At 39.4% G+C, this 22,429-nt stretch overlaps 2 protein-coding genes across 5 annotated transcripts in view; one reads left to right on the top strand and one right to left on the bottom strand.

Moving 5' to 3' along the window:
- plppr2b (phospholipid phosphatase related 2b) overlaps positions 1–4,141 on the bottom strand; it is a 59,434-nt gene extending 55,293 nt beyond the window's left edge. Inside the window, exon 1 of one of the 2 annotated variants that reach the window (XM_042485514.1) lies at positions 4,004–4,141. The gene's annotated coding sequence lies outside the window, so the exon portion shown is untranslated. The remainder of the gene's footprint in view (positions 1–4,003) is intronic. The other variant, XM_042485512.1, reaches the window with a different exon arrangement.
- Positions 4,142–13,968: 9,827 nt separating this feature from the next.
- Positions 13,969–22,429, top strand: part of palm3 (paralemmin 3) — a 45,187-nt gene continuing 36,726 nt past the window's right edge. For all 3 annotated transcript variants that reach the window (XM_042485410.1, XM_042485408.1, XM_042485409.1), the window contains exon 1: positions 13,969–14,423. The gene's annotated coding sequence lies outside the window, so the exon portion shown is untranslated. The remainder of the gene's footprint in view (positions 14,424–22,429) is intronic.

Genomic DNA, 22,429 nt, shown 5'->3' with positions numbered 1-22,429 from the left:
GTACGCACACCTTTTTGCTCTAGTAGCTCTACTTAAGATCCAGACATTCAGGAGGTTTTTATTGGGAGCCAAATCATCCGTAAAGGTTTCTCACTCTCCAAAACAAAAATAAGATCATTAAAATCGGAAAACACTGAATAAAGTAGGACTTCTCCTTGAAAGTCAGAGATTGGAATCATCAGTCAGAGAACCTGAGTGTATAGAGATTGCTTTAAGTCGAGCAGGTTTTTTGGGTTTTTTTTTTTTTTGCTTGTCAGTGTGCTGTGCAGTGTACATTTTGCTGGGGAATGAGCACTCTTGACTTTTACACTACTCTTTGATACAGGGGAGCTGTGGACATGCAGGCAATGACCTGGAGGAGGAGCGAGAAGAGACCTTCAACTTAAAAGTGGTGAATTTGCAGAACATTGCAACTTAATACTCTATAGTCTCTGGCCTTTGTGTCAAATCTTGTGTAGGCAAAAAATGTTGTTGCACATTCACAATGCATTGTTATACCAGTTGACTTATTTACTATCTGATGTGCATGTTGCTGTGATACTGAACATCCAGCGGAACCCGTTAAACTTTAAAATTTTGTATGAAAAAAAAAGAGTTGTCAAATATTCATATTGAACAACCAAATCCAATTCGATTGGCATAATTCTGAGGCAGACCTAGAACAAAGAAATTTTACATTAAAAAAATCAGTATTTTTCTAACACCGCTTGTTGAGGAGGGGCTGCTAACGATGGTGGCCAAAGTAGAAATATGAATGCCTCTATCTCAAGCCAGTGTTTGGGTTCTCCGTCCTGAGCAACTGTAAAAACATAGTGGTGCCACATGGCGCACTCTGTGGACAAGGACCTGTTCCCTATGTAGATATAAATGGCTCATTCTAAAGAAATGAAAACACAATGATTCATATTTTTAGTTGATTGTACATCAAAGAAAACATGCTTATCATATTATATTATATTTCTGCTAATATATCCTTTATAAATCCTACACAACTGAACTTAAATATAATAAATAGAATAAAATAATACATTATGATCGATATGGCACCAGATAGGTGGGATTCAAATTTCACGGTAAAGAGAAGTGCCATGTCCATGTGCATGTCCAACTAATGAAGATCTTCAGTAATAATCAGCTCTCTTATACCGCGAGCTAATAATATGCCATTCATCCATTAGTAAACCAGAGGCCTTCGACACTGCTGATAGGCTATGTGCTCATGGTTGTCAGTTTTCTGATAATCATGTCTGAGCACACAAAGGGAATCTTTGTATCACCTGTCATCTGTGTAAAACACCTACTTTTATGTGCACACTTACATATATACACGACAGACACTCTCCCATGTGAGAGATGCCCACAAAGATTCACTCTGTACAATGTATCAGATATGCACATGTACACGTGCGCGCACACACACACACACACACACACACACACACAAACACACACTCACCAATGTAGGTAGGCATTCAAAAGAATTGTGGGGGGGGTTGAAAGGAGGAGAAGTAGAGTGGAAACAGTGGAGCGATGATCAAAAACAAAAGCCTGACAGAAAGAGATAAGAGAGAGACAAAGTCATGATGCAGACGTTCGGAGACTCTTCAGAAGTGAGGAGGGTGGGGGTGAAAGCCAGCAGACTCAGCAATGGGAAATAACAGCAATCGCAGGATAACTGGGAGAAGTTGAGGAAAAACAGCTTCAGTTCCCAAAGTGAGAATAGAAGGAGACAGGGAGAAGAGACAGTGAGGAAAGTTAGTGCAGGAAGGCCAGCTTATAAGATGCTCAAGGGTTTCTGACATGCAAATGACTGCACTCAAGCTGAATAATGTCAGTTTCTGCTTTTTTTAAATTTTGGGGATACCTCAAAAGGCATTCAAGTATATCCTCTTTGAATCAAACAGCAAATGTGGTTTTTCTAAGAGCTTTGAAATTTTGATTTTATCAATCATAAAGCTACTGCCCTCAGCAATCTTCAATATAATTTCATTCATTCAGACGCCGATTGGTTCTCCTCTCAGATATCGAGCCCACTCCTTCATCTCCTTGACAACAATTATCTCGCTGACTTTATTGCCGAGGGTAAATCGCTGCTGCCTTGTCAGCCCTTTCCCCTAATCAATGGTCGTTTTTGGTGAGAGGGGAGGAAGCCACTGCACAAGGTTGGAATGCGTCCATTTCTTCATCAGTGTTGTAGTAAAATGTTAGACTTAAAACAAGGAACAAGAAACAACATTATTCCTGAACTATGTCTTCCAATCACTTTTTAACAACAAAACATGATTGAAAAATGCACTATTTTCACTGTCATTCATGATGAACATACAAAGTGTTTATTTGTGTGCAAGGAGAACAAGAAAAGCTATCAAATATTGCTGCAACCCGATTTAAGGAGCATTAGAGTATATGCATTAATAACTAAAGCATTAAAGATGTAATACTCCCAGTAACCTAAATTCTCTTGGATCTTCTCTCTTCTGGAACAGTTTAATCCAACGGAAAATTTTAACACGTTATCAAAGATGAACAGACTTAAAACAACAGCGACAAGCTAAAATTCAAAGAATTTTTCACGTGGATACAAACTGTTAAGCATCAGCAACCCATCAGTCTGTATTAAACATCAACTAAATAATTGCTTCTTTAAGTTAAACATGCAGGATTTTGGGGGAATTTGATCATCACCATTTCTGCAAAATCTCCCCAGGTGCTGTCACAGTGTCCACAAACTTGAACCTCAATTATCTGGCGATGAAGGCCCTGTTGGCAGTTTCTCTTCCATGTCATAGATTTATCATCAAGGCCCCTCTATTTATAGTTTCACATGAGACTGTTTACGGCAGCAAATGGTTGAAATGTCTCAAAATGTCTTGCCACAATGTGCATTTGCAGCAGTCACAAATAAAGTATTTCTGTCAAAGCATCATGTAATGTTTAGCTCGCTGACATGTACACACAAACACGAGAGAGAGAGAGAGCAGTGCAGACTCCACTCGCTGTGTTTGAGTGTGTTAATTATTCATGCTGTGGTTCATATACTTATTTTCTCCACTATCAGCTGTCTGCCTCATGGGAAACACTATCCCACTATTATCCCACTATTCCAATAAAAGTAGTACTATAGTCTAGCATTGGCTCCAGCAAAAAGTGCTTTGATTGGGAGAGACGGCATTCATTGATACTGAGTAAAGACAGAACATGTTGTACAACTTGTGGCAGAACACAAAGGGATTGCAAATTCTCTCTCTCTCTCTCTCTCTCTCTCTCTCTCTCACACACACACACACACACACACACACACACAGAGGAGGTTGTGTGCTGTAAATACAGTTTTTGGGTCTTCTTTTATGTACCCATCTTCCAAAGGAGAGAGAGAAGCAATCAGGCTTAAGGTTGGCATGACTGATTGTCTCTTGTGTTGCTGTCCACATTGTTCACTGTGATGTGCATCCTTAAGCTCCGCACTGGCACCACAGCAACAAAAGACCCCTCACTATCTCACTAAGACACACACACACACACACACACACACACACACACACACACACACACACACACACACACACACACAGGTGCATGCACACACTAACTGTACTGATATGCACACACCTGTATGCACAGGCTCAGTCACACACACACACACACACACACACACAAGTGACCATCATCGCAGTATTCATTACATGTCAACTTGGATATCTGTCCAACAAGTGGTGCTGCACAACTGATGCCTGTGTGCGTGTGTGTGCATGTGTGTGTCTGATGGAAAGAGAGAGAGAGAGAGAGAGAAAGAGAGACAGAGCATCCTGCCCAGAATCCCTCCTGTGCTGCACTTCAGGTTCACAATATGGGTCGTAGAGATGCACAATCACACTCTTACTTGCACACTCTGTCTCTTACATTAACACATATGCATATTCAGGAACAACCCGTTTCCAAAAAAAAAAAGAAAAAAGAAAAGAACAAGAGGAGCAGGGCAGTAGCTGGCATAAAAAACTCTCACCTTAAATCTCTGTATGTTGGAAACAGTGCTGCTGATGCTGCACAGTGACCGCTGCCTCCTCTGAGCCTCCGTCTCTAGGAGGATTTGCTCCTGCAGCGGACTCCCATTCCGTGGCTGCGTTGTGGTCTGGGCTCCGCTTCTCTCTCTTTTTCCCCCCCTTTACATCTCTTTCAAGGCAAAACCACCCCACACTTCCGCCACTCCGCTGCTGACAAGCCCTCGGCACTGAGTGAGAATAAAGAGAGAGATAGAGAGCTTGCCCACTGCCAGCCTCCAGCCAGCCTAGTCTATATCTGTCTGCACTCTGTGCCGCTAGGTCGCTAAGCTAAATATGATGATCTTCAACAGCACTTCAAGGCTAATTAGTCAAGTGAAGGGATCCACAGGCTTGGTGAGAGAGGCTTCTCAGCGCAGTTGCCGGTGGATATGAGGAGAGAAAAGAGAGAGAGAGAGAGAGAGAGAGAGGGAGAAAGAGAGAGAGAGAGAAATGAGGGGGAGAGTATGTGTGTGTGCGCATCTGTATGATGGTGTGTGTGTGAGAGAAAGAGAAAGAGAAGCAAATAGGAGGAGGAGAAAACAGAGAGTGGGAAGAGGGAATAAGAGAATGAGACAGCTGGAGAGGAGACAGAACACAGGAGAGAGCCAGCATGTGTATGAGAGAGAGAGAAAGAGAGAGAGATGGAAGGAGAGGGGGAGGGAGGAAGAGGGGGAGAGGGAAAGAGAGAAGGAAGTGTATGTGTGTCAGATTCTAAGGCAACACGGTGGCTAAAATGGGAGACACTGTGCACTTTAGTACCTCTGGAAACCACTTTGATACTGCCAGACACCATGGGCTCTGTAAGAGAGTGTGTGCACAGGTGTGTGTGCTTGTGTGTGCATGTGAGTGTGATTATGGGAATGTGGAAAGTCAAAGCAGGAGAGAGAAAAAAATCCACGTCTGATTTGAAGGTATAACTGTCAGTGCTGTTTGTGTGTGTGAGCTCAGGTGATCTGGCACCATAATCCAGCTCAGCTCTTTGGACAGTAGACAGCGGGTTAATGATGCATCGTCAAGTGGAAAAGTGGGACGCATCCTGCACATGGCCCTATGTGGGTCAGAGGCCCTCAGGTGTAAACTCACCAGCAGCTTTTGGGTGTTTTTTTGTGTCGGTGTGTGTGTGTGTGTGTTTTAGTGTATTCTTTTATAATGGCATGGGTTTGCCTTAAAGAAATCCTCTGCCTTCCTCAGGGCTAACACAAAGACAGCGTGTTTCTGTAAATGTGTATGCATTAATGTGTTTTTGTGTGTTGGTACATGTTTAGAGCAGTGGACTGCAGAACACAGGGAAATTGCCACATACGCCTGTATTTATCGTGGATTTACTACTTTATAGTATGCAATAGGGTGCATTCTATTCACCTGTTTTTATGAGCATTTATCACATATTATATAAGATATTTCTTTAAAACTTTAAGAAAGTAAATTTTATCTCCTCCCATATATCACCCCAGATGAAAAATATATAGTATAGTATAGTGTAGTGTAGTGTAGTGTAGTGTAGTATAGTATAGTATAGTATCTTACAGTACAGTACAGTACAGTACAGTGCAGTATAATATAATATTGTAAAAATTACTATAGCATTGTATTGTAAACTAACATAGTATAGTATAGTAGTTAGTATAGTAACATGTGACAGTAACATAAAGTATAGATACTTATAGTCTATAGTACTATACATACAGTACTGTATAGTGTAGTATAGCAGTATATCGTAACAATAATTAGCATCGTATAGTATACTAACATACAGTGTGGTGTAGTGTAGTATAGTATAGTATCGTTCAGTATCATTAGATGGAGTACTAACAAGGTCCATAAGAGTCATGTCAGTAAGGCAGTGGTGTTCCTGTTGTCTGTCATGACCACAGGCAGTTTGTCTTCTTTTCTGTGACGACTGAAAACCTGGCAAACCATCAAAACTTATGACACAGGTCACACTTAACACTAAACAGCATTATTCTGACTTCATCAGGTTTGAGGTCTTCCTGAGCAAACTGGAATTCTCTCATCCTGGTGCCATAGACCTCATCCATTTTATAACCTTGCAGCTGACATAAGAGAATAAACTAGTTTCATTTGGCTAAAACTGGTGTTTTTTGCCATTAGTGTGGACATCAGTCCAAGATAGTTGCCAAATGAACGCCATTGGCCATGAGTTGACCTCGGCAACAAGGCAAATTCTTAATTAGACACCATTAGAGTCCTTAAAAAACAAGTTTAAAAAACAGCCATGCGGGAACATCGGAACCTATTTCTCCTGCTAGACTATGAAGCGCAAGGCAAGTTTGTGACAATTAGGGCAAAGTGTATAGTCAGAGCATAGAGTGGAGGGAAATCTAAGGTGAATAGACTGACAGGAAAAAGGTATGGCATCCCTCTTACCAATGCAAATTTCAAAATACATCTCCTTTTCTTATCAAAGACGTTTAGCCCAAATGGGTAAGTAAACATCATTATAAAAGCTGCCCACCCTCTTGCTGCACTCAGACAAATCATTCACAGCTGGAGAGGGCACAGACCACTCACACTAAAGTGTACTTTTTTTTTCCTGACTGAATGATGGATAAAGTCACGTGGTGTCATGGATGTCATAGTTCCCATGGCAACCCGCTGCATTCATAGAGTGAAATAACAAGCGAGGAAATGCACATATGCAGATATACACAGACACTTACACATTTAGCAGTACACATCCAATGTGCCACTTAAAAATGGCCTTTGCTCACAATTTCCACAGCTATATGACACCCCTCTCACAAGCTCGCACAAAAACGCACCTAATGTGACTATAGTCTGGCTCAATGCAGTCTGCGCCAACCCACAATACAGTGAGCAGAAATTAAGGACAAAGAGAAATAAGCTCAAAAAGTAACGTTTTGTAATCACTTACATTATGATCACAAGCACAAAACTTAGATAAGAGGGCAGTATTATAAGTCAAAGTAATTTCTTACTCGGCTTCTTTTTCTTCTCATTATTATCATTATTACCGTCACTCGAATAAACCCTATAATGCACTAAAACCATACCCCCTCTTTACAGTCTCAATATTGCGAAGCCATAAGTGGCATCGCCTTGAAAAGCTCATAAGAGGTGGACATTTTCCACAGATACAAGGTTTTATACAACAGCAGCACCTAGTTGCTGCAAGGACATAGAAATACCCATAGTGTATTTTGGTGACTATATTAATATTTGTCTTTTACAGCCTCCCAAAGGGCATCTATATTATCCGCCCCATCACTTTAACTCACGCTTTGCAGGTGTGTGGCTTTCAAGTAGCATCTACTCCATGATGGTTAATGCCTTTAGATATGTCTTTCTGGTCTTATACATGTGACAGAATAATTCAGGTAGCATCATACATGAAAAGATTGTAAAGAGAGTGAGAAGTTGTCAAAGTCAAGGGCGAAATCAGGGAAGGAAAGACATTTCAAGAGTCTGTAAGTAGAGCAAATACACAGAGGTGGGCATGTTTAGCCTGCAAATAGTAAAACACACAAATGCTGTCATGCACACACAGACACGCACACATGCAGTACACTTGTCCTCTCTTGGCTTTCTTTTTTTATACACTCCTTTCAACTCAGTAGCCCTACATCCAATGCAGTAAGCATTGTGCCCTATATGTAGTGAGGTGTAATCAGGCCAGCCATTAGGAATCAAGAACAAGGGGACAAAATTTTCCAAATGGGGCCCCTTATCCACACCCACTCCAGCACCAACACCACCCACCCTGAGCTCTGATTCCAGCGTGAGCAATTTCAAGTAAGCTTTTGGCCATTAGCCTTATAGTGAGAGAGATGGAGTCTCCAACACAATTTCTAAACCCACCGTTTCAAATTCATCCAGGCTGTGCTCTGTTTTGCATACACATTCACTCTAGCTTTATAACTGAGCCTGCTACAGCAGTTTGCATTGCTAGTGTGCTTTTTGCCACATTCAGCTTTACCTGTCACACCTGGTGCTTCTTTACACTTTTTTTGGACAGAAACTTGACCATTGCCTCTCTGCTCCATTCATTTTTTTTTTTCTATCTGTTCCAAGGCTTATCTTTTTTTGAGAGCCTGATTTTTAGTAAGGCATTTTGACATAGATAGTAGCTGCAGTTCCCTTTACATCTTTACCCTAGCAGCACATGTGTTTTGCACATCTGCGCCTCCGCTGTTATTGAGAAAATGGTCCAGTTAAAAGCAATGTGAATTGTTGTACTTGATCCCGACTGGAGTTAATGCAAGCATACACTGTACCATTTTAGTCCGTTTTTGACCCGATTTTCTAGCCGCATGACTCATTTTAGAGTCACACCACATTTCAGCTTTGTCGGGTGATGTTTTCCATGCAGTGTAAGTCAATTATCTGCTCCTGAACTGCCATTGGACAGTCAGATGAATTACTGACATACCAAAAATTTTGGTTGGCTGATGCAGGCTCTTGCATAGTAGAGTAGGATAACGTACTTTTGTAGGCCAACCAGGAAGTATTGCACTGGTTACCTCGTCAAAAACCTTATGGGATTTTTGAATGGGATTTTCAGTTATCGTCAAAAATAAGCTCTCCAATGAACACCAGTTTGAGACTTACACTTTTTGTTCAGCATGATAATCACAGATGAACACATCTTTTGTGTGTTTTGAAGCGTAAATGAAGTCTGACTTAAACGTCACCACTATAAACACTTTAAAAACACATTAATACACGATCAGAAAATATCATAAACAGATAAATCTACAAGTTCGAGTGTGACTCCGTAAAGCTGTTAAGGCAGACGAGTGTATTTAATGAGTTTCTGTGTCCGGTGTGATGACATCTTATGTCTCCGACAAACACTGTAGTCCCATCCAGCCACTTGTTAGTAACTGCTTTCTCTAAGACAAGTAAAGCCTTAAAAGTACAAAAATCGGGTTTAAGCGGACGTATTTTATGTTGCTGAAGAAAACATCTAAGTATCTTTTGCCTGTTTTAACCACAGACCTTATTTAGGGCATTTCACCAGAAAAACCCATAGACTTTAAGACGAAGGAGCCGGAAATGCTAAAAGGCTAACGGACTTCTGCATTTTAGGACTCATTGCTTCACCACTTTGTTGACGCAGAGTTGATTCCCCAACGTCAATGGCTTTTATTTCTCACTGTGCCTGTGCGAAGTGGCAAACAGAGCATCATGCCGTGACAATATGACACCAGGCATCCTCTGATTAAAACTAATGTTAGCAACAAGTAGTCATAACAGAAGAAGTGCAGTTTATGGCTGGTAGCAACTGCACAACGAGGAATGTTAGCATAGCTAACGTTAGCTATCAAGTTAGCAACAGTAAAACTAGCTTACCTCCAGTTCTCTCTGCAAAATGGAAAAGCCAATACTGTTTACGTCTTCCTAGCCGTCTGCAAATCCATATACGCCTCTTTTTCTTGGAGGTTTGGGCACACGGGCTTGTACAGATTATCAAAGCAGCACGCTTCTGTCTTATTAGCATTGTTGCTTATATCTGGTTTGGAGCTTTCAAACTGAACTTTATTGAAAATTGTCAATAGCAAGGACAGTCCGCAGGGGCCAACGGGCCATTTTTACATGTGTAGTTTGAGCTGTAAGGTCGTGATTTGATGATCAGGCCAAACAGTGTGAGCACATTAATCGTGAGTTTTGGCTTTTTATCGCAGACAATTAACTCGTACAGTGTGAGCTGGAATTAACAGTAACATTTCTAAAATCATGCAGTTTATGCCCAGCTTTAGTCTCCTGTCATGTATCGACAATTTGCAAAACAACCTTTTCCTAATGCCAACCAAGTATTTTAGATGCTGAACCCTATACTACCCTTAAAGTGGCTAATATTTTCATATTAAAATTGGATCAAATGACTGCTCACCATTATCATCAGGCATTGTTGTTGCAGTTCTTACAAAAGTAAGAATTTAAAAAATGCTGAACTTGGACACACAAAAAGGGCAGCATTGAACAGTGAGCATTGAGTCTAGTGAAATTAAATGTCTAATTTTCAAAAAAACATTTTGGACCGCTCATATGTTTGCAGCCCTCTTGCATGTCCAAAGTCCTACACATACAATTAAGCCTTCACAGTAAGTATTTTCACACTCTATGACACTAAGGTGGCTAACAAATTGGCTGGTAAACACAAGCTGATGGCTTTTTGTCGACAAGCATCTGCCCTATTAATGGTTTGGTTTCCATGACATTTTTGCTTACAAAATGCAAACCACATAAGCCTAAGTTTGTCAGAAAGAACCAAGTTTGATATTTTTCAGCATCACTTGCTATAGTTTCGGTTTACTATGCATTTGATAGTGTCAAAATCAACTGGTCCTCGAGCTGTGGCTGTTGTAGCATTCTCTCCAATAACGAACCGATGACATGACAGGTTGTGTGTGACTTTCTTTGTACCAGCACTGTGTGCAGGTTGTTAACATAAAGGGGAAAAATATTTCCTGTTTTGTGTGCCTCAGAGTTTTATCTTTATGCTGCGGTATAGACTACCAATTTTTTTTATACTAGCATTATATCAAAGTTTAAAATTCTGTTATAGTGTCAACACCCCTACATGAGCCTCACATCAGAAACAACTGATCTCGCCCCCTTTTTACATGTGCATTGTATGAAAACAAACGCACGGACTCAAATGGTGCCTTTTTACAGTGTGCCTCAAAAACACAAGCGAGCGCACACACAAGCAAACAAAGAGTGGCGTTTAGAAGGTGCTGGTGCTCGTATGCATGAACACACGGATACAAAAGCATATGCATGCAGTATTGTTAAGGAAAGGTGGTTGCTATACTAACAAAACCCTCGCCTCTACAAACACACACAAAAGACAGAGGGATAAAAAAAGAGACTGTTTTGCCATATTGTTAAGGGAAAGCTGTGATATGAGCCTGGGTGCTCCCACTATCTGGCTGCTCATGTGAAGACTCTCTCTTGTCTTGGGGAATCAGAAGTAGGCCGAGTCAGTGGATGTGCTCATTTCATACACTATCACTGTGGATCACAGCCAAGGACATTCTCACTTCAAATTGCCATGCTGGGGAATTTCAGCCATAAAGAATTAATCAGATTTTTAGCAAAATGGGATTATAAAGAAGATCCAGTACAGGTCAGCTAAGAAGTAATTCATGTGGCTGAAACACTGACCATCTCTAAAGAGTTGTTACGATCGCACTTTAGGGGTTCATACCCTAGATTTGGGAAAATAAAAAAGCAATTAATCGTTTGAAAATGAACCTGAATTATACTGTAGTATAAATTACACGAGTACGCTATAATGAAATGTATATAAAAATAGCTTGGCCTACTTGTATTTCATGGAGCTGTAGAGGAGTTGAATGGTGCTTTTGGTCTGTCCTTGCTGTCATTCATGAACAAAACTTTTTATCTTTCCGGGGTGAACATAGGTTTTATGTGTCATGATGTAATACAGGAGATTTCCAGGAAATGCTTTTGTGTGTGTGTGTGTGTGTGTGTGTTTTGTGGGTGTGCAAACTTTGGCCAGTATAGTTATATGCAACTCTAATAAATCATTTTTAAAATAAATACTGCAATTGATCTGTTTGAATTGAACTGCACTCTTAAAAAATGAAAGTGTATAACACACAAATAAAACACAAGGAGCAGAACATAGCATACTGAATAACCTGAAATCCTGCATGCCAGCATACCAAGAATTATGTGTTGTATGTAGTGTATTTCCATTCGACTGATCTTTCAAATGAGAGGTAATACTCCAAAAAACCTACCTTAAGAATACATCACACATCCACACAGCTTGCTCCTTCTAGGACAACTGCAGCAGCCAACTTGGATTTACAATGAATTCCCACAGTAACCCTGAATCACAAAGGGGGGGAAACATGAAAAGATGTTACTTTTAAAAACCACATCTGCAACATAATCCACTAGCCTACTTCTCATCTGTCAGCTTGAGACTTCGGCATTTTCCATGCACTCATATTTTTGTTAAAATATGCCAAAACACAGCTAAATAGAAACAGATTTTAGTGAATTGTTTAGGTTCACGCAGGGGTCAAAACTGTTCAATCTTGAAGATACAATCAGTAATATCCTAGCAGTAACCTCAACTTTTTTGTGTTAAGGACCCTTAAAGTGATACACATAAGGTTACAGACCCCATTTTCAATAAGATTTCACTTCAGAGACCTCTATCTGAAAAGATTTTGGTTGTTAGATATGACTAAGACCATAATTCTACATTTGTCAGCTACAGTTGATGAGATAACAGTGAAGAAAGTAAAACCTATGATCAGAATAGTCTCTGAAGACTTTTAAGGCCCTGACGCACCTGTGCTATGTCCTCCATCTTTGGTCCTTGTCTGCTTTATGTTGAATGTTGAATCATGTCAGAGTTGGCGGAGCCAACCAGTGAGTAAAATCAAACTGATTTGAAGTTCAGCTCTGAGCATGAGAAGAAAAACAAAAGTGAGAAACGTTAGCAAAGACCTAAAGTCAAGAGGGGGTTGAGGTTGAAATGAATTTGTTCTATAGCAGGAACATTTCCTGATGGTTTGTGGTATTGTTCACAAGCACACAGTAAATATGCTTTGTTCTTTCAACAATGGATTGTGTTTTTAATATGCTAACTAGCTAAGTAGCATTAAAACAATGCTTCAGTTTTCCTTCTTGAATGACAAGTCCCGCTGTCTGCTGGTATTGACAGTTATTTTCTCTTGTGCAGGTGCAGAACATACGTGCTAGTTGGCCATTGGCTTTAGTCTTTGTGATGTGTTCATGTACAACCTTTTGGCTGAGACCAAGGTGACGAGAGGTGACACATCAGTCAGCTTTGCGCTATTTCTTTGATGTCGAATTGGTGTGTCTGGGCCTATACTCGCATTTGGCTCCCTTCTATTTTATACTTAATTAAGCAGTGATAACAAACTATTTCCCATTTTTCTGGGAACCCCCTGAAACTCATTGATGGACCCATGGGGGTCACCAGACCACTTGTTTAGAACCACTTTTCTAACATCACTAATACCCTGCTATCCAATATAAAGTGTTATTGTCCTCTTAAGTGTCCTTCATTTTTTCGGTTTCCTTCTTTTCCATTAAAATAAATGGATGGTGAACTAACAGTGTGTGTTATTGTAGTTCTGTTTTTAAAATGGGTTATTGCATCCAGAATCCAACTCCAAATACACACAACAATGGACCCCCCAAAAAGCACTGTATTATTAGAAAAGCAAGGCGACAGATTTACACCCACATTCCCTTTTCATGTTGGAGGGCAGGATGTGGAATTCTTGATTTGAGCTGAAGGGGATTTTACACTGCTTTCATTCAGAGAGGTATTTTTCATTACATGTAATAGTTTTGCTCATATTCTGGTTGGGACTTTTATTTATGAGTTTGAGTTCATAGATCCCCATGCAAATATTACCTTTTTTGCACTGGTAAGTCATTCCATCAAAATTACTTCTGATAATGGAATGGACTTGAGCATCTGCAAGAAACAGACCACATGGTGAGGCTAATGTTAGATGAATTTTAAAGTTGCACTCAAACATGCACAGAATGTGGTATCTATCAGAAAAAAAAAAAGATATAAAACATTATTTAGATTTACACTTGGGAGTATGAATGTGGAATAACCATGCTGAGCTGCTCAAATAAAAAAATGTTGAGTTAGGTCTTTCTTTTACAAACTTGAAAGAGCCAATAAGAAAAGTCAACATCGCAGAGACTTTTCTCTCTACAACACTGCTTTCAATCACCAGGTGGCATGTCATATTGGTAGTTAAGTACAACAAAAAGCATCTCAACCTGTTTCTTTCGAGTAAAAGCTGTTTATCTGCTCTGCACTCACTTACACAGACAACAACAGGAAACTTGAGGCTGCTGTTGCTGCTGTTGCTGCTGCTGTCTGGAGGGCTGGCCTCACCGTAATGACTGGAGTCAGGTAACCACCGGACAGACACACAGACAGACCGACTCTGTCCTCCTCACACACGGGTCCACAAACGAAGAGAGGCGGCGTGAAAGCGGCTGCGGGGACGGTTCTACCGTTTTTAATCAATGCCTCGACTTTCTCTTCGAAAGAAAGTTTACAGCGCCGTTAAACTTTGATAAACGTAACAGAGCGTCGTCCGGTGTTCACGTGACGAGCGTCGCGTTCGGGAGCCAGCTCAGCGCGAGGCTACTCAGGTGTTCAACTAAGTTTGGTTCGAAGCGTATTTTTAGCTTTGTTGCTAACTATTAAGCCACTAATAACGCTGGAAGAAGGATTCCTCTCTGTCTTTTTTTCCGCTTTTTTGCCGCCTGTCTATAATATATCCGCGTCTCTACTTGGTTTCGTTTTCCTCCTGCAGTTTAACGGACTTAAAATAACAAGTGGCCAAGTTTGAGCAGGTACGTGTATTTTTTTTCTGCATGAATTTTAACGCTTTTGGTGTACGTGGTGGGCTGACACCTTTTGAAACTGGGCCAGGAGGTGGAAGTGAGCCCAGCCGGAGTTGGACAGCCCAGCAGCTGTTGACTTGTCTGACCTCTGGTAAACACTGCAAACCAAAGAGTCACATATTTATCTAAAAAACACTTTGAAATATAATTTGGCTGTTTAGACATCACCAGTATTGTTTTCTGATGTTGCTTTGCTTCTTTGAGCCAACTACACTAAAAAGTACATTTTGCCCTTGGATGCAGAAAAGACTTTCATTGTGCACAGTTGAGAGTTTACACAGACCACCTTATCATAGTTATTGTAGTTTCTTTATCTGAAAAGATATGTTATGACGTGTGCACAGTAGCCTGGTCTTAATTTCTTTAAGCACTAGCTCTCTCCTGCAAGTTTTGTTGCAGTCAGTTTTATGAGTAATTAAGTCCAAAAGCCTTAAGTCTGCAGGGCATTTAAAACAGTTTTATGACGCAGTGGTTAAGATAGCGGAGCTATCTTATGACACTTTCCTTTCTGCTCTTGCTGCTGCATCTCAAACTCTGTATATCAGATTAACGCACACTTGTTGTCTGACTCTCATATGTATGATGAGTCACCTATTTTATGGCAAAATACACAGCAGTTTTGTCACTTTTAAGCACAACTAGGTCTGTGCTATAGCTTCGTTTAGAAGAAAGCCAATTTCTGCCTTACAACCCATCAAACAAACCCTGCTTAGCATGCAGCTGAGCATACTGATTTCTAAGCAGAGATCCCAGCAGGAGCTCCTGACACGGCTCTTCTTCTGTCAAGCTGAAGAACTAAGGGGCCTTGGGGCCATATCCGGGGGGTGTTACTCACCTCTGGCTTAATTTGGCTCTCAGGAAACAGTTATTTTCTTGAGGGTTTGTTAACAAGCGTACTTATGCTGGAGGTTTCAAAGAGAAGTTGCACAAAAAGGATCTCTGCACAGGATGAGAGTCTAAATGTCACAGCAGCCAAAGAGGAAAGCTGATTACAGATCAGCACTGCTGTTTTATGACACTGTAAATGGGACACTGACCTGGGATAATTTTAAAATTAACTTCAGCTTGTGTCATCTTCAGATAAGCTCCCTGTTCTTAATTTAAGTATCTATAAAACTTAAAAGTCACTACAGCCATGTCTTAGATGCTGTAAATTATAATGGTGTTACCGGAAGTGATCTGGTAGCTTTGTAGTCATTTTGAGACATCAGCTTGGCGTGCATGTCACTGGTTTTGTCATTCGGCTGTAGTGGAATGATTATTCAAACCATTGCGTTACCCTCTGTCATGTTGTTGTCACATGTCCAGCCATTTGAGTGTGGTGCCGCTCACTTTCTGTGTTGTATTCTTGTCCACTGACACTTTTTAGTCTTACTGATAAAGCTCACAGCTGTCTTAAGTGATTAGTCACAGCCGTCTACTCCAGTCTTTCATCTTTCAAAAATTCAACATGTAATGTAACATGTATGACATTTATTTTTATATTCAGTCTTTGGCTGTGGAATTATTTGTGACATTTTGGCTATCATAAAAATTGGAGCTCAAACAATATTAGCATTGCAGATATTGTATTAGTTTACATGAAATATTAGCCTATAAACATCATGAAATTGAAGTACAGAGATGCCAAAGAAATGTTTTGATAGGTTTTGTCCACCAGAGACTGGCGACAGGTTTATTTTTCAGTTGTAAAATGTCTCGCCTAGTGATGCTTCTGGTCACAGTTGTTTCAAAAAATCACATTTGAAGGAACCTTTAAAAAATAATAATATATCAGACTTGTATAGCACTTTTCACAGATGCTTTACATGGAGTAAAACATATGTTAAAAAACTAAAGTAATTGCTTTAATAGAGAATAGTTTATGAAGGAAACTGTAAATCAGATGATTCCCACAGTCATGGAAAACCGGGAAAAGCTATGGAATTTCACAATTGCATTTTCCATGCTTGAAAAATTCATGGCAGTGGAAAAATCATTGAATGTTTTGGAAAAGCCATGGAATTCTGCTGTGTGTAATGAAGTCATTAGAGTAGTCTCTTATGGATCACCATTCACCTAATGTGACAGAATGCAAATTCATTTTCTGAAGCGCTCTAATATATCATCTAATTAATGTCACTTTATGACATTTTCTTCACCATCATGCTCTTCATTTTCCTCTTGAGTTCAGCTTCTCCCTCCATGTATGCCAGCGATCAGAAATTATGGTTGAATAAAGATTTAATCAGAAAGGTTTGAAAAACAACAGGTATGTACGGCAAAACATTTTTTTGTTATTGGTCCTTGAAAATTCATGGAAAGGTTTTGAAATGTTATCTATGAAAATGTGTGGGAGCCCTGGATATAGATTTTGTTAAACTCTCAAATATCAGTAACGGCCTTAAAATCTGGCAATAATAAAACATGCTATCTTGACAGCGCTGTAGCCCAGAGCTTGTTGAGGTCATCTCTCTCTTATGCAACAATCAAATAAGATAGAATAAGTCCTTGTTTAAGTAACACCTCTGTTGCTTTGCGGATAAAGCCAAATTCAAAGTGATTTCTCTGTCTGATCTGCTGGCTTGTTTGTTGCTGTTCAGCTAAACTGCCTTCTTCTTTGACGCATGCAAAATAAAGCACAGAGCTCGGGTCGCTGTGCCAGTCACTTGCAAAGCAGTTTGGTTTTAAATCTGCAAAAATCTACTCAAATGTAAAAAGAAGAAGAGAGACGGGTGGTGTGGGCGAGATAGCTGTTAAAGACAGATAAAAGGGCAGGAGAAAGTGTGTGGTCGTCAGCACCACCAATCAGCAGAAGGTTTTTATCTTTTCAAATCGTGTTAAGAGACCAAGGGAGAGTTACTCTTTAACAAGGTGGTGGGAGATTAAAAATCAGCAAGATAAAGGGGAGGAGACAAAAGAGGAGCTAGGAGAGATGAAATCCACCAGTTCTTTGCTTGGCAAACTGGGTGATGGATGGATTTCCAGCAGGAGGGAAATTCTTCACTGCCACATTGCCCCCAGCCAATCTGTCTGTCTGTCCGTCCTTAGTTGAAGTGGTATTGTTTTTTCACATCTCTGTCACTCTTACAGAATGTAGTGATGTCATCAGAAACAAACTCCACTGTGATTGTTGATACATTTTCAGGTTTCATCTAAGCTGTCTACATGAGTTAGAAACATAGATTGTATGGAATAATGGACGTAGCCACCATGGCTACAATTAAACATTGATTAATCATAGTCACAGTGGTGGCTTAATTGTATAACAATGTGACCATGATTAATCGCTTAGTGTAATATCAAATTGACTACGAGCTAATTTGATAATCTGTGAATCAGTTTGAGTCATTTTTAAGATATTTAAAAAAAATGTATTCAAGCTTCTTAAAATGAATTTTTAATGGTTTCTCTTAATCCTCTCTATGACAGTAAACTAAATATCTCTGGGCAACATAAAATGATTGAGTATGCCGTTTGGGATTTGGGAAGCACTGATTGACATTTTTCACCATTTTCTGACATTTTATAGACCAAACAACTAATAATTAAATTGAGACAATAATCAACAGATTAATCAACAGTGAAATTAATTGTTAGTTATAGCCCTAACCACGACATCACACTTTGGTTTGCAAAATCGCATTTTGAGGCCTCAAGTTGAGCTTTTTAGCCATCACCGTTTACACCTTTGCAATTGACTTGAACATGGGAAATTAGCTAAGGAGATCAAAACTGTTTTTTGTACAAGGCTTTAAACCTTTTTATTTCTGCTCTAAAGTTGGGCATTTTAACATGGGGATCTATGGAGATTAATTTGCTTTTGGAGCCATCCTCCAGTGGCCATAAGAGGAACTGCAGTTTTTGGCAATTTCATGTTGGCTTAAATTTTTACCACTTGGTTCAACCTACTGCTTCCTCTCTTTATTCCATGTTGCCACTCTTGACTGTCTGTGACTGTGCTTTAGGCTGTTATTATTATGGCTATACAGGAGATTAGACTCAGACAACAAAGATGGTTTACCTGGAAACAACAGATCAGTAAGGCACTGGCCACACAGAAAGTTTTCGTTTTTCCTCTTATGGTTAGAGAGAAGGAACAACGAAATAGTTTGTTATCGGGGGAACAACTTGGGGCACAAAATGCTGAGAAAACTCCAATAGACATGCTTTGATGTGTTTACATACATGGTGTAGCGTGCTTTTAATGCAGTCAAAAGTGGAATATCCTGCAACACCATATGCAGCTATTGCATCCTTGATTTTGTTTTGGATAACGTTACTAGTTGCAAATATCATCGATATGTTGATGACATCATATGACGTTACAGTGATTATTTTCTCAGACTTGAGAAAGTTTTTTTTTATCTAACAGCGTGGTGCTCTAAATGATGGGCGAACTGATATTTATGTGTATAATGGCTGGAGAATAATGCAGTCTTTGAAAGCAAAATGTGCAGTAGGTTAATTTTCAGTATTGAGTGCTACTGAAATCAAGACATATGATAAATTGCTCTGTTGAGCTCATCTGACCTTCAGCGTGTTTCTGCATTATGTCACCATTTCAGTCCTAACATACCTGAGATACCAACGTTCAAGTCTGAACTACAGCTGGAATGTCACAGACTCCTCCTTTTGTCTGTCCTCTATTTCTTTTTCGTCTTTGTGTCTTGTTTAGGCACAGGAGGCGGTGTTCAGACAGCGCTCTTAAAATCATTTTGCTTGTGTGTATGTGTGTGGTATTGTGTGTGGTATTCCTTTCATTTGCAATAATCTGTTGACTCAAAGCCTCCAAAATCCTGGCTGACAGTTGGTGAGAGAAGGAGGAGGATAGAAAAACATTTACCACCTTCAGTTTACTTTATGTCTGTTGTACACAGTACACATGCCCTTCTTTTGACACTGGCAACAATGTATTAATCAAGCAGACAAGGATTAGACAGTTAAGCAATGCGTTGTGGTTGTGAAGGTAATGGTCTGAGGAGATAACTTCAAGAAAGACCTAAGCTGTGTCTGACAGGATAATATTTTAGCTTCTTTGCTTCCCAGCATTTTACTAAAATCATGAATTCTGTTTCAAAGATTGCAGTCTTCGTCAGAGAAGCCTCTCTCTGCACTTCAGGGGAACAAAGGGCTCAGTGATATGGGAAAATAATCTAATTTTAAAGAATTTTTTCAGCTAGTGTGATTACAATCGGGGTCGGCAGATTATTGGCCTGGCTGGTAATTGGGGCCGATATTTGGCATTTTGCCAATTATCGGTATTAACGTTTTATTGAAACGATCACCATTAAAATTGATTAATGAAAAAGTGTACGCTGCTGGACCTGGGGAACGAATTTCATTCCTTCGTGTTTTTAACATGTCTGAATGACAATAAACTGAAACAGAACTGAACTGTGTGCGTATTACACTGAACCAACACCAGGGAAGGCAGTCTGCAATACATGCAAAGAAAATGTCAGCATGGGAGGAACTTTTACTTTGTAAAAACTCAGGGAGCTATTTTTATTCATCTATTTTTTATTTAAATTTTCCCTGAACTTTTTAAAAAAAAGTTGCAGGGAACTTGCTGTATAGTATGTTGAAAGGTTAAGATTTGATTAAACTTTTGCTAAAGGCATTTAAACAAAGTTTTATGTTGGAGTTTGCTATAAATTCTAAATTTCGACAGAAATATTTTCATTTTTATTGTAAATGCATATCGATTCCAAATATCGGTTATCTGTCTCATTAAATACTAATAATTTGTATTGGTATCGGCCCTAAAAAAGCAATATCAGTTGACCCCTTGGTACGATTCAGTATGCTTTTTTTCCCTTTTCTTTTTTAAAGTTCTTTACCTTCTGTATTACTCACCATACATGAGCAATAAATCATTCAATAGTATTACATACATAGTATATATAGTATTTATAGTGTATATAGTCTACATATACACTGTCATTTAGCACAAGGGCCCTGTCCTGATAAAATGAGATTAATTGATGAATGAACTGTTATGAATAACATATTTGGATCAAGCTATTTAATTATAAAAACACTATATGATATTATAACTTGTAACCTCAAGCCTTGAGGAAAAAAGAACAACAAAGCACTGCAGAACAGGACATCTGTGATCATTAATACTGAAAAGAAAATATGATTCTCCTATTCTCCAGTCAGCTAGAGTAACAAATCACACAAGTGCTAACTCTCTCTCAATTCACCAAACACACTTGCTAGAGCAAACAATGTAATATGCAAACATGTGGACTGCTTTTAAGCACAGCCTTGGCTATTTTCACATGGCACTGCGAGGATCAGTGCTTGCACATGGCATTTTACAAGTTGTATTCTGGTGTGATCTGGTCTACCAAATTTGGCTGTATTTTGCTTGTGTCAGAACACACACAACTTCAGTAGATTTGTCATAGAGGCTTGCTATGTGTACCCAATTACATTGCATAATAAAATAAACAGTTTAAACAAAAAACTGAATATAATCTTAACACAGGTAGGATTTATCACAGGATTGTATATATTAGGTGTACTTAATAAACTGGCAACTGAGTGTACATCTAATGTACCACAGAAGGCAACATAAATAATGCAACCTCAAGATGCCACACAATATTGAATAGGCATGGCTGTGGTTACTAGGTTACAATGTCTGGTTAGCCATGGAGCATGGGCCAGAGGTGTGTACACAGTAGTCAATAGTTACCTGAATGATGCTTGGTCACTGAAGTGTGTGTATGTATTTTAAATGCTGGCAAATAGTGCACTTTACGCTTTGCACAAAATTAACAACTAGCGATTAAAAAATGGCAGAATAAGGCCCACTTTTTTGATGTGTGTGTGTTTATCTTTGTGGTGGGAGAGAAGAAGAGTTGGAGGTGTGTTGTGTCACAATTTGGAAATGCCAGCAAGCTGTCTAATGTTACACATCCTTCCAAAGCTGCAGCTAATGTGTGATATTGTTGTCCAGTCAGTGAAATGGTAAAAAAAAAAAAAACAATGTCTCACCACTGCCAACTCACAACTAATTTGGAAGATGCTCACCTGTTGCTGAATTGCTCAAAATGCCAAGGAGAGATTCACAGCCCACACTGAAATGGGCCAATTTGCCAAGCTGCCTTTGTTTGTGTGGTTTGGTAGCTGTGGTTTTGTTCTGAGTCCTGGTGGAAAAGCACGCTGCATGTACTGTATAAACATCCTTTTTTCATAATCAGAGGAAGCTTGGAATTTCTTAACAATTTCTTTTCATGCTTACAGGCATGTTTTTTTCGTCCGTTAAATAAAATATTCCAAGTCTTGCTGCTTTGCTTAACACTGCAGTTTTATCAGCACAAGTTGCCATTCTCTCAAGACTGACAGTCTAATTAATAGATTTGTCAGTCACACATTAAAGGCAATACCCAAGAGGGAACAGTAGTCCATATTAAGATGGGGCCTTGTCAGACTGTTAAGATTACTTTCTTGTACTAGTTAATGCATAGACTGGTGTTGCTATAAACCTTTCTCCAAAAAAAATAGGATCCCTGACATTTTGATTTTTAAAAATTGAAATAGCTGTTATTAGCCTTTTCTCACAGTGATTTAATGAACTTGTGTGTCATGCCTGTTGGTATCTTGAAGTGTGCTTTGAATACTGTTTCCAGTACTACTTGGATTTTGTTTGACTTTCATTAAGTGGTCTTAAACGATCCTAGAGGTGGGACCGATTTAATGTTTTGCAAGTCATAAACAAGTCTTAAGTCCTTGCACTCAAGTCCCCAGTCAAGACAGGCAAGTTTCAAGTCAAGTTTTAAGTCCTAGACTTTGAGTTTAGAGTCTTGATTATGTCATAATGCGCTTGTCACCAAATTCAATGTCATTTTAACATCAGAGTAATGATACATTAACTTGACAAAAGTCATGAATTTTATTTTTGAATTTGTACTTATTTGTTAAATTTAAAGTAAAGTTAAAGTTAAAGTAAAGTTTGTCGG

This window comes from Plectropomus leopardus, chromosome 4, assembly GCF_008729295.1.
Source record: "Plectropomus leopardus isolate mb chromosome 4, YSFRI_Pleo_2.0, whole genome shotgun sequence".
Classification (NCBI taxonomy): Eukaryota; Metazoa; Chordata; class Actinopteri; order Perciformes; family Serranidae; genus Plectropomus; species Plectropomus leopardus.
Note: the sequence above shows the minus strand (reverse complement) of the source record. Positions and strands in the feature narration are given on the sequence as shown.